Raw genomic sequence first — 12707 nt, 5'->3', positions numbered from 1 at the left:
TCTCATTTCTGGCTGCCAGCAAATCCATCTGAAAGTTACTGGTAGTTCCTTAGCCACCTGCAGTGCTGCACTTGGGAACTGCACGTAGGGAGAGATCTGCAAGGCGTCCTTGAAAGCCCTAAGCCCTGCCCATAGCCCAAGATTTATCCACAGAGTATTAAGTTCTGAGTCCCAAACAAAGCAGCAGAGAGTGTGGTCAGAGGTTTGTGGGTGATAACTGAGACATCGCTGTTACCAAGTGGTCAAGGCAAAATGTCAGTGGCCCCACGTGTCCTGTAACTGGCTCCCAAGGGAGCAGAGAAATGGGCTGTTGGAATGTCCGTTCCTGATTACTGCAGTGCCTAATCACAAGGCAGTTTGGCACAGCTCAGCTGTGTCATTGCAAAATCACTTGCTCCACATGCCTTGTGGTCTCGTGCCACCAACCCCTCAAGTTACTGATTTTCAATGTCATTTTAGGTGGCAATAAAAAAAATAAATCTTCAAGGAGTGAGGAGGAAGGAGCTAACCTTTAATGAAATAATGATCATGAAGAGGTATAGGAGTCCCAATGTTGTGAATTATTTAGACAGGTGAGAGGTCATGGTCTTATCCCATGGATGTGTGTTTACATAAAGCAAACATGAGAGGTTAAAAACCCACTTTGGTCAGTGGCAGCAAGTAAAGCTGTTAATTTATATTTATTCATATTTCTCTACTCATCTCCAATGGATGAGAAGAGAGTGCATCTTGTCTGCATGAGTCTTCCCTGGCACACCTAGTTTGATAATTACTCCAAAATTATTCAAAACCTGGATCAGCTGTATCTTCCTAACTCAATGGCCTCAAAGTTCACTGCCTCCACATTTATTTGGGATTGATTTTTTAAAGTTTCTTAAGTGCAGATGAACCATCCTAAAGTGGATTTCCCTTGGATTGTTGCCCCTCTTTGCCATTGCTATGCATGCCAGGAAGACTAGGTGCTTATTTCCAGAAACACCATGCCTGGCATGTTTTATATCTGGGCTGTTTCTAAACTGCACTTTTCATTTGCTGCCCATCTAAGACATCTCCTTTTTCACAGATGTGTCTTTCTCTATGAGACTGCACAGATTGCAAATAATGCACAGCCAAGAGGGAATGTCTATTCCTTTGATTCTGTCCTTGTCACAAAGGCATCTGGAAATAAGAAACCTGGAAGCAAAAAATCAACGTAGCCATGCATGTTCATCTCTACCCCCTTGTTTCCTTCTTTCAGCTACCTTCTGGGCGAGGAACTCTTGCTGGTTATAGAGTACATGGATGGAGGTGTCCTGAGCGACATCGTCAGCCAGACCTGCCTGTCTGAAGATGAGATGGCAGCCATCAGTCGGGAGGTCAGCAATCCCAGCTGTGTTTCCAAGGCCTTGGGCAGGATTGTCTGGGAAACAGGGGCTCAGAACAGGAGAGGTTTCCTGTGCCAAGCTTTGTTTCTGTGTTGCTGATATGCTATGGGCAAGTAAAAGCATCTCAAGTGAAAGGCCTGCCAGTGCCCCTGCACTCCCTGTACTCAGTGCCAGTACTCTTATCTCCTGCTGTTGTATTCTCGCTCTGTCTCTTGTATTTGTAGTTGCTGTTCTCCACCTTGCCTCTCTAAATGTTTGCCTGGAGTCTGTCTTCACTGCATTCCTTGCCTGTAAAAGCAAAGGTGCTGGTGGCAGGATTTGAAACAAACAGCAAAGAAAGAAGAGAGAGACTCGTTTCTCTCAATGCTCAGCTAAAAAGGATAGGAGTGCAGCCAGAATGCTCTTTGCTTCTGAGCACATGCGCTGCAGCAGGAGTCATCCTGGCTGGTTGGCAGGGGACAGCCTACAACAGCAGGTGCTGTTGCTCTTTCAAAAGCTGACGTGCCTTTCCTCAGAAAGGTCCTGCTCTGCAACTGTTGGAGCAGCAAGCTCTTCCTCTCAGTGGCCATGACTGTTCTGCCATTACTCCCCATTCCCCTGGAGAGGGAATCTTTTAGATTCTTTGTTTCCTTTCTTGTGTGATGAAATCACATCACTCATTTTTGCCCTTCTGTTTCTGTTTTCTCGCTCAGTGCCTGCAAGGACTGGATTTTCTTCATGCAAACAATGTGATCCATCGAGACGTGAAGAGTGACAACATCCTTCTCAGAACGGACGGTTCTGTCAAACTGGGTCAGTATATTCTTGGTCAGGTGCAGCTTTCCAGGGATGTGGGTGTGGGGCTTCTTGGCGTGACTGCCAGCTCCCCAAAAATGGTGCTGGTGGCAGTGCAGGGACCCCTGCTGCGAGCTGAGGGCACAATTGCAACGTGCACAGAGGTAGAAGGAGCCACAAGCAGTCAAGAGTGGCCTTGCTCTGTGTGGGTCCCTTCCAGAGGGAGGGAGTTACAAGTCTAAAGTTTCCAAAGAACAAAAGCCACTGCTAGAGGCAGTGTAAAACATGGGGGGATTTTTAAAGTCGCCAATGCCAGGAGATTCAACAGAGCAATTTCAAACTTCTACTGGGGAATTCTTTTGCTTGCTTTCCTAATTGCACAGAATTCAGATAAAACCAGTATTTTGTTTTCTCCTCAGCTGATTTTGGCCTCGCTACTCAGCTCACCCCTGAGCAGAGCAGACGGTGCTCGGTAACCGGGACTCCTTGGTGGATGGCGCCTGAAGTGGTGACAGGTCAACCATATGGCCCCAAAGTGGACATATGGTCTTTTGGAATTGTGGGAATTGAAATGATAGAACAAGAACCTCCTTACTTGGGCGAAAGTTCTGGCACGGTAAGGAGCAAATACTCACTGATCCCACGGTCTTTCTCACCTGTCCCATGTCCTGTGTGCCACTGGACAAAATCCCATTGCCATCTGCTGGAACTACTTCCACCAAGGTCCCCTCCTACAAATGTCCCTGCAACACATCAGCATCTGCTGTGCTTTTGGTTGCATCAGTGGGGGAACTCAAGCCTTACCACATGCAAACAAACTCCAAACAAACTCCATTCTCACTCAACACTTTCCTTTGGGTTAGTGGTTCCAGTTCTTTTGTCTGTGTAGATGGCCTTAATAACAGGGAAAAAGCATCTTAAAAGTGTTGTTATCTTTCCAGAAATGAAGGAAGGAAACCCAAACCCAACAAAGTTTCTAAAACCGTGGTCTTTAGAGAGGAACCTAACCCTGTGTGCAGTTTCCTCTCACTGGAAAATATGGGCATGAGGGTGTAATGCACAGAGTCTCTTCTGCTTCTTGTGCAGTGCTGCTGAAACACTCAGTGACCGTGTTTCTCTCCTAGCCCAAGCAACATTCTGCACGTCAATAAGGCAGAGCCTGGTGATGTGGAGAGCCTGCCAAAACCTCCTGTTTCTTTCCTGGCACTTTCTGGCATGGGCCTACCATTAATGCATTGACTTGAGCAGCCAAATGACTAGAGGGTGTCCATAGGGATGGAACCTCTCCTTCTTCTGACCTAGAAAATTTTTCTTTGGCTGCAAAAATGGGAAGCTGAAATTTTCAGACTGCTGAGAGACAGAGCTGCAAGTGGCTCCTGTGTGCCCAAGCAGGCATTTTCATCCCAATACATCCCAATAAGGCATCTTAATGTGTCTGTGTTGAAGAGGAGATTGTCAATGTTTGTTTCCCTGCCTGGGTATTAACTGATGGATTTCCTTTCTTTTCTTCCAATTCCCATTGTTTTCAAGAACAGCACAAAAAGCTTGATGAGTTTTGTTCTAGGGCACGTGCGCTTAAAGGACCAACTAGCACTGCAGAGATGCCTTTCATGTACTAACCCTTGAAATTAGTTAGTATAGCAAAGTCCCTCTTCCAAAAACCATCTCAAGCTGGCATGAATCCTCAGAGAAGCAAATGTCCTTTTGCTGATGTAGTTCCCACTAACTAGGTCAGGCAATGAAATCAGCTGCCAAGGCAAGATCTGCAGGATGGTGGAAAAGCTGTGGCTGCATCGGGGTTTGGGTTTTTGGTTGGTAAAGGAAAGTCATCTCTGGGTCTGTGCCAGGGCAGAAACTGCCACTGAAGAACAGAGGTTAAACAAAGGGATCTGGGAGAGCCTTAGAGATGTGAAAGCAGGAGGTGGAGCCTGGTGTCTCCTTTCTCTCCAGGCTACATACCTGATAGCCACAGTAGGGACTCCACAGCTGCGGCAGCCCAAGCTCCTCTCGGCTTTGCTGCGTGACTTCCTGAGCTGCTGCCTGCAGACAGACGAGGAGCAGCGCTGGTCTGCCCAGGAGCTCCTGCAGGTAAAATGTGAAGGGGCTGCAGGTGAAACAGGCTCTGAGGGATGGGCTCCTCCTCCACTCAAGCCCAAGGCAGCAGATGAGCCCCCTTCCTCCTCACCTCCACTCTTGCTGCTCTTCAAATGAAAATGGTGAGGAATCCTAGACTGGGCTGGGCTGGCAGGGCCCTGTAAATGTCCTCTGGTGCAAGTGTCCTGCAATGAGCAGGGACATCTTTAAAGAGATCGGGTTGCTCAGAGCCCGTTGCCACCGGAGCCGGAATGGTTGCAGGGATGGGGCACCTACAAGCTCTTGGGGCAAGCTGTGCCAGTGTGGCACCATGCTCTGAGTACACAAGTTCTTCCTTAGACCTACTCTGATAAGATGCCCTTAGTGTTTAAAAAGATTTGTCCATATCCTATTGTAACTGGCCCTGTTAAAAAAGATGTCCTGTTTTTTCTTCAAAGCCACTGTGAAGTCTTGGAAAGTGGCAATAAAGTCTCCCTGGGGCCTGTCCTTCACAAAACTGAATAACTCCAGCTCCCTCTGCATTTCCTGTGAGGAGAGGTGCTCTGTCCTCTGACTGTGTCTGTTGCCCTCTCTTGTGATTTGGTGGAGTATTCAGTTTTATGTAATGGCAAAAGAATTGAAGTAGAGCAATGCAGGGTACAGAGACATGAAATGGTGGTGGAGGAACCCAAGGAAGCCAGTCCCAGCCTAGGGGTCAGAGATTTGGCTGTGGGCAGGAGGGGCTGTGGGGGGCTCACTCTGAGGGGCCCTGGTTTGTGCCCCCCAGCCCACCCTCAGAGGTTTCTGCCATGCAAACAGGGACAGCTGGGAGGGACTTGTCCCAGCCCCATCTGCTGCCTGGCACGCTCAAGCAGACGGGAACTGTGCCAGGGTTACTGCCAGGTTGTGTGGCAGACGGGAACTGCAGGGCCCAGTGCCACTGGGCTGGCCCTACTGGGAAGGAAGGTGCCATCCAGCACATGAGGGGCAGGGCATGGAAAGGCAGACACTGCTTTCTGTCCCTGTGGCAATCAGCACAGTGCCTGTCTTTCAAAGAGAGGGACCAATGAGAGGCTTTGGAGTTTCCTGAAAAGAAGAAAAGCACCATTTCTAGAGCACTGTCAGGGCTAAAATCTCAGCAAGATGAAGACACCTGTATAAATGGATGAGTGGGATTCTGGGCCAGGTTTGCCTGTGATGGCAAAGTCTGCACATAAAGATGGAGGTGTAGACAGTCCCATTGTTCCTCTTCCTGCATCCTTCTAGGAGCAGGAGGAATCCTGTGAAGCACTGAGCTTGGAAAGTCATGGTTCATTGTTTTTTGTTGATCTGTTTTTTTTCCCTTTGGGCAGCATCCATTTGTAAGATTTGCTGAGCCTGCGTCCAGCCTGGTGCCACTGATTGTTTCAGTGAAGAAGAGGAAGGAGACAAGAATGTGATAATCACATCAGGACCATTTATTCCTCAATCAGTTTAGAGTAGGATTGTAGGGTAGGATTAGGATTAGGATTAGGATTAGGATTAGGATTAGATTAAGGATAAGGATAAGGATAAGGATAAGGATAAGGATAAGGATAAGGATAAGGATAAGGATAAGGATAAGGATAAGGATAAGGATAAGGATAAGGATGAAGATGAGGATGAGGATAAGGATAAGGATAAGGATAAGGATAAGGATAAGGATAAGGATAAGGATAAGGATAAGGATAAGGATAAGGATAAGGATTAGGGTTAAGGTAAGGGTTAGGGTTAGAGTAGGATTGTCTAATAGGACTGCAGAGTAGGATTGAAAATCAATAAAGTTTCTGAAACCACAACTCACCTTGAAGATTCCCTTCCTTCTCACTCTGCGAATAAACTCGAGAATTCCTTCTGAATTGTCTGTTGTTTCTTAAAGGTGGAAAGTGAAACAGTGTCTTTGGCATGGTGTGAAAGTGGGGAAGGATGTTCTTCATTCATCCTCTCCAGACCACACTGCCTTTGGAATATGGCCCACTGGTCTGTTTTTGGCCATCTTTGGTACTTCTATTTTAGGCAGAAAGGGCAATGGCATTTGAAGGCAAAAGCACAGGAAGAATGGGGCAGCCCAAACATCTTATACAGATGCAGGCCTTCAGCTGTGACTGGAGAGCATTGGGGCTCCCTAAATGCAATAATCTCTTTGGCTGGAGGAGAGCCTTGCTCAAGTGAGAAAGCAGAAAGATCAGAGAGGGTGCTCGGGAAGGTCTCCTGTGGTGCAGAGCTGTCAGCGCCTGTGAGGTGAGAGCGGGCCCGGCCTTGCCCAGGCTGGAGCCCCAGCAGAGCCCCGGTAAAGGCCGGAGCAGCCTGAGCCCTAGCAGAGGCAGGCTGGAAGGAGGCCCTTGGAGCTGCAAGAGGCAGCAGCCGGGCCCTGGGTGCCTCTTGCTGGGAGCGGGCGAATCCTCTGCTCTCAGAGCCCAGGTGGCAGCTGGCTGCTGCCGAGGGGAAGCGCAGCCGTGCTGGGCACAGCCCGGCCTGGAGGCCATGGCCGTCTGGAGTGTGCCCAGGAGCAGAGAAAGGCCAAGGGCAGCTGCAGGCCGCTGGGCTGCCTGAGGATTCCTCCTCTTCTGCCGGCTGCCCTGCACCTCCTGGCAAAGGCCAGCAGTGTGTGCAGCACTCTGGGCACTGGGGCAGGGAGCCGGGCTGCTCGGCAGGCTGGAGCACAGGGCAGCTCCTTCAGGCCCTGCACTTGTGCCAGGGAAGCGAGGCCAGCGTGAGGCCGGGACAGCTTGGCAGGGCCCAACTGCAGGAGCCAGCGCCTAACGCAGCTCTGGGAGGAAGCGCCTGCAACTCTGCAGTTCTGCACTGAGCCAGAGCAAAGGTGTGAGATGCAGAGTGTTTGGCAGAAATATTCAGGCCCACCAGGCCAGCCTGCTTTGTGCTCTGTGGCACACAGCAAGCGCTGTGCAATGCAGCTCTGAGCTGCTGGGAGAGAGGCACATCAGGGATGTGCCTGAGGCTTGTGCTTGAGGAGTGAACTGATTTGGAAGGGGGCAGAAGGGTTTCAGCAGGCAATTTGCGTTTTCTTCATTAATTTCTGAAAGAAAGTCATAATGTGTTGCACACAGGTAGGGTTATTAGAAAAGAAAGGCCTTATAAAATCAGGCCTACCTATTGTTATGTTTGCCCAATTATCCCGTCATAAAAAAAACCCCAAACAATATTAAAAGTAGTAGCAATTTTAATTGAATATTTAAAATATAAAAATATAAAATTGGATAGAATAGAATTTGATTAAAATAAGGGATAATTTGTTTCTAATAATAGCGCATAAGCAACAGATAACTGCGGGGTACGGAGTGCAGGCCTCTGGGACCCTTGCCACATCACATACAAGCTTGCCAAGTGAATATTCATCCTTATATACCATGTGTCAATGCCGTCTCCTCCCATTTTCGATTCTTCACACTTCTACCTCTACCCTCATCATCACCTTTACCATCCATATGCCACCACTTGGTTGGTGGTCGCACAAGTCTTTGGGGGTCATCTGATGAAGATTTTGTAGTCCTCCTCTGTGTCCTTTAATTAACCTTTGGGTTACACCAAGCCAATACAATGTAAGCCAAAACTAACATAATTACTACATCTGAGTATTGTGGAGAGTTTTGTCAAAGAGTGGCTTGAGGAGAGAGGACACAGCCGAATTAATTTGGTAAAGATGTCCTAACTAGGGACGAGGCCTTTTTGCAGGCAGGTGTCTGTTGGAAATTTAGCTGACTAGAGAATGGAAAAGTACAAGACTGTGGCTAATTCCAAATCTTGCACCTGCAAGATAACGTGTCCTTGGGCCTAGCTGAGTATGATAAAGAAATGGACAGCGAGACGTGAGAAGTAGAGAACGTAGGCCCAAAGGAATGAGGAAGAGCTGATGGTATAGTTTAACCAATAGATTGCTTGGCTTACAGAATATTCATAAGCTTATTATTTGCTGTATAAGTGTTTGATGCTTTCTTCAATAAACTGGACCTGTGATGAACCATCTGGTGTCCTGGTCTCCTTCCTTCGACAGAGTATCAAGGCAATAAATCCCTTATAATTAGCATTTTCCTGGGACACAACCAGAGAGTTCCTTCTTTGTTAATTTTTAGCAACCATTATCTCTTGCTTTCCTCCTGTTCCTGAACATCTGCGGGGGGGGGGGGGGGGGCATGGTGCCCCTCCTCTCCCTTTTTCTTCGGCATTACTAATTTTACCTGTTTTAATATTTACAAATATTAATTACTGTATCAATATTGATTCTTGTTTCAATTGTTATCAGCACGAATCATACCTATTTACCACACTGTGGTAAATTCCCAGCTGGCCTGTTCCATCTTCTACGTGCAGCCAGCTAACTTCCCATGGGAATAGTCATGAGTGCAGTTAGCACAAGCTATTGTGCTAAGAAAACTGTTTGCATCTGTAATAAACAAGAAACCTGTCCCATGAGCATCCACGAAAGAAAAATGTAATCACCTGAGTAACAGTGAGTCTTAAAAAGAGAGAGTCTTAACATGTACACACTAATACACCTTCTAAGCAATAAATTGTGTGGCAAGGAAACTACCAGCCAGTTGAAGTTGAACACAAGTCTGTGAAAACAGTATAAAAATTACTTATGTGAATAAAGAATTGGCTTTTCCTGCATGAAGAAACTGAGTCCCGGCTGCTTTATTGACACAGCAATGTGGCTTCACTCAGCAAGAGCACCTGCAAGGGCGTATTGATGAAACACTGGTGTTTGATTCTCAGAATAGGAAGGAGAGGCATTTAGTCTAACAAACAGGGCATAGTCTTTTGAATTCCTTTAGCTTTAACAGGAGTGCTGAACCATGTATTCCCCCACTGCAGTGCTTACTGTGTGCAAGTGGCTATCTTGGCCTTGAGAATAAGGAGAGTGGTCCTGCTAAGAAGGTAGCTGAAATGCATTCAAAAGGAAGAAAGTGTTTTAGGAGGCTCTTGACCACCAAAGGAGAGTTTGAGGAATGGGAATATTTCCCAAATGACTGTGTCAGGAACTGGAGTCATGTCCCAGGCCTTGCCATATTTGATCCATGTTTGAGCAGGTTGACAAGACAATGAAGAAAAGTGTCTTGTTTAGCAGGTGGGACCATGACCCTTGAAAGAGAAACAATGGATTGGTCAATGGGTGAGCAGTCAAGCTTTGAAAGGAGAACAATGCACAATGCAGCCCTTGGTGGCAGGGAGTCATGGAGTCATCCTGAGCCATCATGGCCTCATCTCACACGCCAGGCATGTGTGAGCTGCTGCTCTAACTCCTGCTGTAAAATTCCACTCCTGAGCAGGAGATACAAGGCCTAGTTCTGGGCTGAAGGGTTGAGAAGGACGAGATGCACAGCGTTTTGATCCAGGGGATGTCCTGGAAGTGCACTGCCTACCTGCCCCTGCTGCCGAGCACCACGCTCCAACTCCTTCTCCTGTTCAGTGGATTTTTGGGAATCCAGAGGTCAGTATGTATTATATGCTACTGCAACTAATGGAATGAATTTGCTTTGCAAGCCCAGTTTTGTCCTGGGTTATTTTGTGCATGGGTCACCTGAACCTGTGACAATGACCAGCAGGGAGCCACAGGACACTCCTACTCTGATGTCAATAAATTCTGAGAAGTGACTGAAATATGTCAAAAAATTGGAGGTAATGTTTAGCCAGTAAGTTTCAGCGAAGTATTGAATATGTCTTAGTTCCATGGATACAAACTACTAGGTGAGATTGCTGGGTGTGCAGGGCTTAGGGAAGTGATTCCCTGTGCACCCAGCACTGAAATCAAGTAATGCCTCCTTTCTAACCCTGAGCTGGCAGCAGGGATCAGGCCTTGCTTGGTCACTTTCATTTTGACAACTTCTGTTAGCGACTAAGAAAGGTCCAAATGAAACCTCCTCCAGCTGTTTTCCTCTGGTTGATCTTTTTAGGCACCAAAGCTCTGTTCCACGGGTGGCCTGGGTGTGTGCAGAGCAATGCAGCCCCCACAAAGCCCTTGGTTTCCCCACGAGTTGCCAGTTTGACTGCTTCCAAAGGGGAAGAAAGGCAGAGATGTACATCCACAGGAGTCCTGGCCATGTCCAATAAAGGTGCAAATATGTGGGGAGATTTGTTAGCAATTATTTCAGCTGTTATGCCAAGCCAGTGCCTTCTCTCCTGCTTCTGTGCATTATAGGTGAGTAATGTAATAGTTGGCTCTCACAATTAAGAGATAGATATTATGTGGAGAGATATTATGTTCAAATGTAAAGTGCTGTTATTGTAATATGTCCTCCCATAGTCCTCTTTCTTATCCCCCTTGTAACAGTCTTGGTAGTCAGGGCATTTGGGGAGGGCTGGCTTGTGACCAGCAGGCGGGGTGTAACAAAAATTGACCTCCAATCAAGATGCAAGAAAGTAATCTCCACCACTGGACGGCAGAGAAAGAATTGACTGACAAAACATTGGGAGGGGCTAAAGGTAAAAAAGCAGAGTATCCCTTTTGTAGATGAGCATGTGGCTGCTAATTATGGAGACTTCCCAGTGCTGCAATCTTTCCTTTTACAGTCTTTTCTTAAGGTTTAATAAACCTTTAAAAACTTAAAGGTTGCCACCTTCTCGTAGTGACATCAGAAGGTTGCCTTGGTGCACGGAAGCCCTGAGTGCCAGAGCCCACTCCTATCTGCCTGACTGGGGTGTCCAGGGCACCTACACTGGAGCGCGGATACTTGCATGTATATACCTAGCTGCCCCTGTGGCTACAGACACCCCCTTTTTAGCTGAACGCCTTGACAGCAGCTTTACCAAACCAGTGGCATCCTAATGCTCTTTCTGTTTCAAAATCAGAAACTCAGTCACTAAGAAAGAGCAGGAAGACATACAAAAGCCAGGTAAGGATACACCCTAACCTAAGTAGAGAGGAAACATCTACTTACTTGTGAAATGTGTCATAAAATAGGCACCATAAGTAATGCCATAGGCAGAGAAAAGCAAAGGAGCAATTCACTCAATCATTTTAACACTGCCCTGCAAGTTTGCAGGCTGTGCTCACACAGTGGAAAAAGCAAGGCTCCTGTGAGTGTGCAACAGCCCACTGACAATTGCCTCAATCAGAGGGAATAGAATTAGAATGATTGTGAAGTATGTGAATGAGGCTAGTTGGCCAATGATGATGAAGAGGTGTCCTACTGGCTGGCTGCCTACTCAGGTTAGGATGAGGACATTGGCGACTAGGGTTCAGAATAGGATTTGTGATAGGGGGCAGAAGGGTATTGATCATAGTTTTGATGTATGTAGTAGTGGGGTGAGGAATACGACCAGGATTGAGGCGGCTAGAGCTAGTACGCCTCCTAGTTTGTTTGGGGTGGATCAGAGGATGGCGTAAGCAAATAGGAAATATCACTCGGGTTTGATGTGAGGAGGGGTGACTAGCGGGTTGGCTGGGGTGAAGTTTTCTGGGTCACCTAGGAGGCTGGGGGAGAATAGGGCTAGTGAGATGAGTAGGAAGAGCATTAGTACGAATCCTAGGATGTCTTTGATGGTGTAGTATGGGTGGAAGGGGATCTTGTCACAGTCTGTGGGAATGCCTAGCAGGTTGTTTGAGGCTGTTTCGTGGAGAAAGGTGAGATGGACGAGAGTAAGGCCTACGATGATGAAGGGAAGGAGGTAGTGGAGAGCGAAGAATCGGGTCAGTGTGGGGTTGTCGACAGAGAACCCTCCTCAGGCTCATTTGACTAGTGTTTGCCCGATGTAAGGGATGGCTGACAATAGGTTTGTGATTACAGTAGCTCCTCAGAATGATATTTGGCCTCATGGTAGGATGTATCCTACGAAGGCGGTTGCTATGAGGGTTAGGAGGAGGATGACTCCAATGTTTCAAGTTTCTTTGTTTAGGTATAAGCCGTAGTAGAGTCCTCAGCCGATGTGTGGGTAGATGCAGATGAAGAAGAAGGAGGCTCCGTTTGCGTGGAGGTTGCAGATGAGTCAGCCAAATTGTACGTCTCGGCATATGTGAGCGACAGAGGAGAAGGCTAGATGGGTATCTGCTGTGTAGTGCATAGCTAGCAGAAGACCTGTGACGAGTTGAGTAATTAAGCAAACGCCTACTAGAGACCCAAAGTTTCATCATGTTGAGATGTTTGATGGTCGATTAGGGCGTTGTTGATGATTTTGAGGATTTGGTGGTTTTTACGAAGGTTGAGGGCCATTGGTTATTTCTGTATGTGGCTACGAGGATGATGAGAATGGATAAGGCGAATGATCCTAAGTAAGCTTTGATTAGGCCTGAGTGGAGGTGGTGGCAGTTTTGGTTGCTGTAAGTTGTAGGCTGGCTAGCCTCTCTGGACCTACTATTTTGTATCAGGAGAGGTCAATTAGGTGTGATGCGATGTTCTGTCCTCCTTTGAGGAAGTTGGTTATACTTAGGCGGTGGGATAGGGGGTTAAAGTATCCTAGGGATGTTGAGAAGTTTGTGAAGGGGGCTTGTTTTGTGAGGATGAGAAAGCTTTAGCTTGGACA

General features: G+C 47.3%; 1 pseudogene; it reads right to left on the bottom strand.

The window, feature by feature from the left end:
• Positions 1-11279: 11279 nt before the first annotated feature.
• LOC134432911 (cytochrome b-like) lies at positions 11280-12397 on the bottom strand (annotated as a pseudogene).
• Positions 12398-12707: the final 310 nt, after the last annotated feature.

The sequence above is a fragment of the Melospiza melodia genome (genome assembly GCF_035770615.1).
Source record: "Melospiza melodia melodia isolate bMelMel2 chromosome 7 unlocalized genomic scaffold, bMelMel2.pri SUPER_7_unloc_2, whole genome shotgun sequence".
NCBI lineage: Eukaryota > Metazoa > Chordata > Aves > Passeriformes > Passerellidae > Melospiza > Melospiza melodia.
The sequence above is the reverse complement of the archived record's forward strand: the minus strand, read 5'-3'. Positions and strand labels throughout refer to the sequence as shown.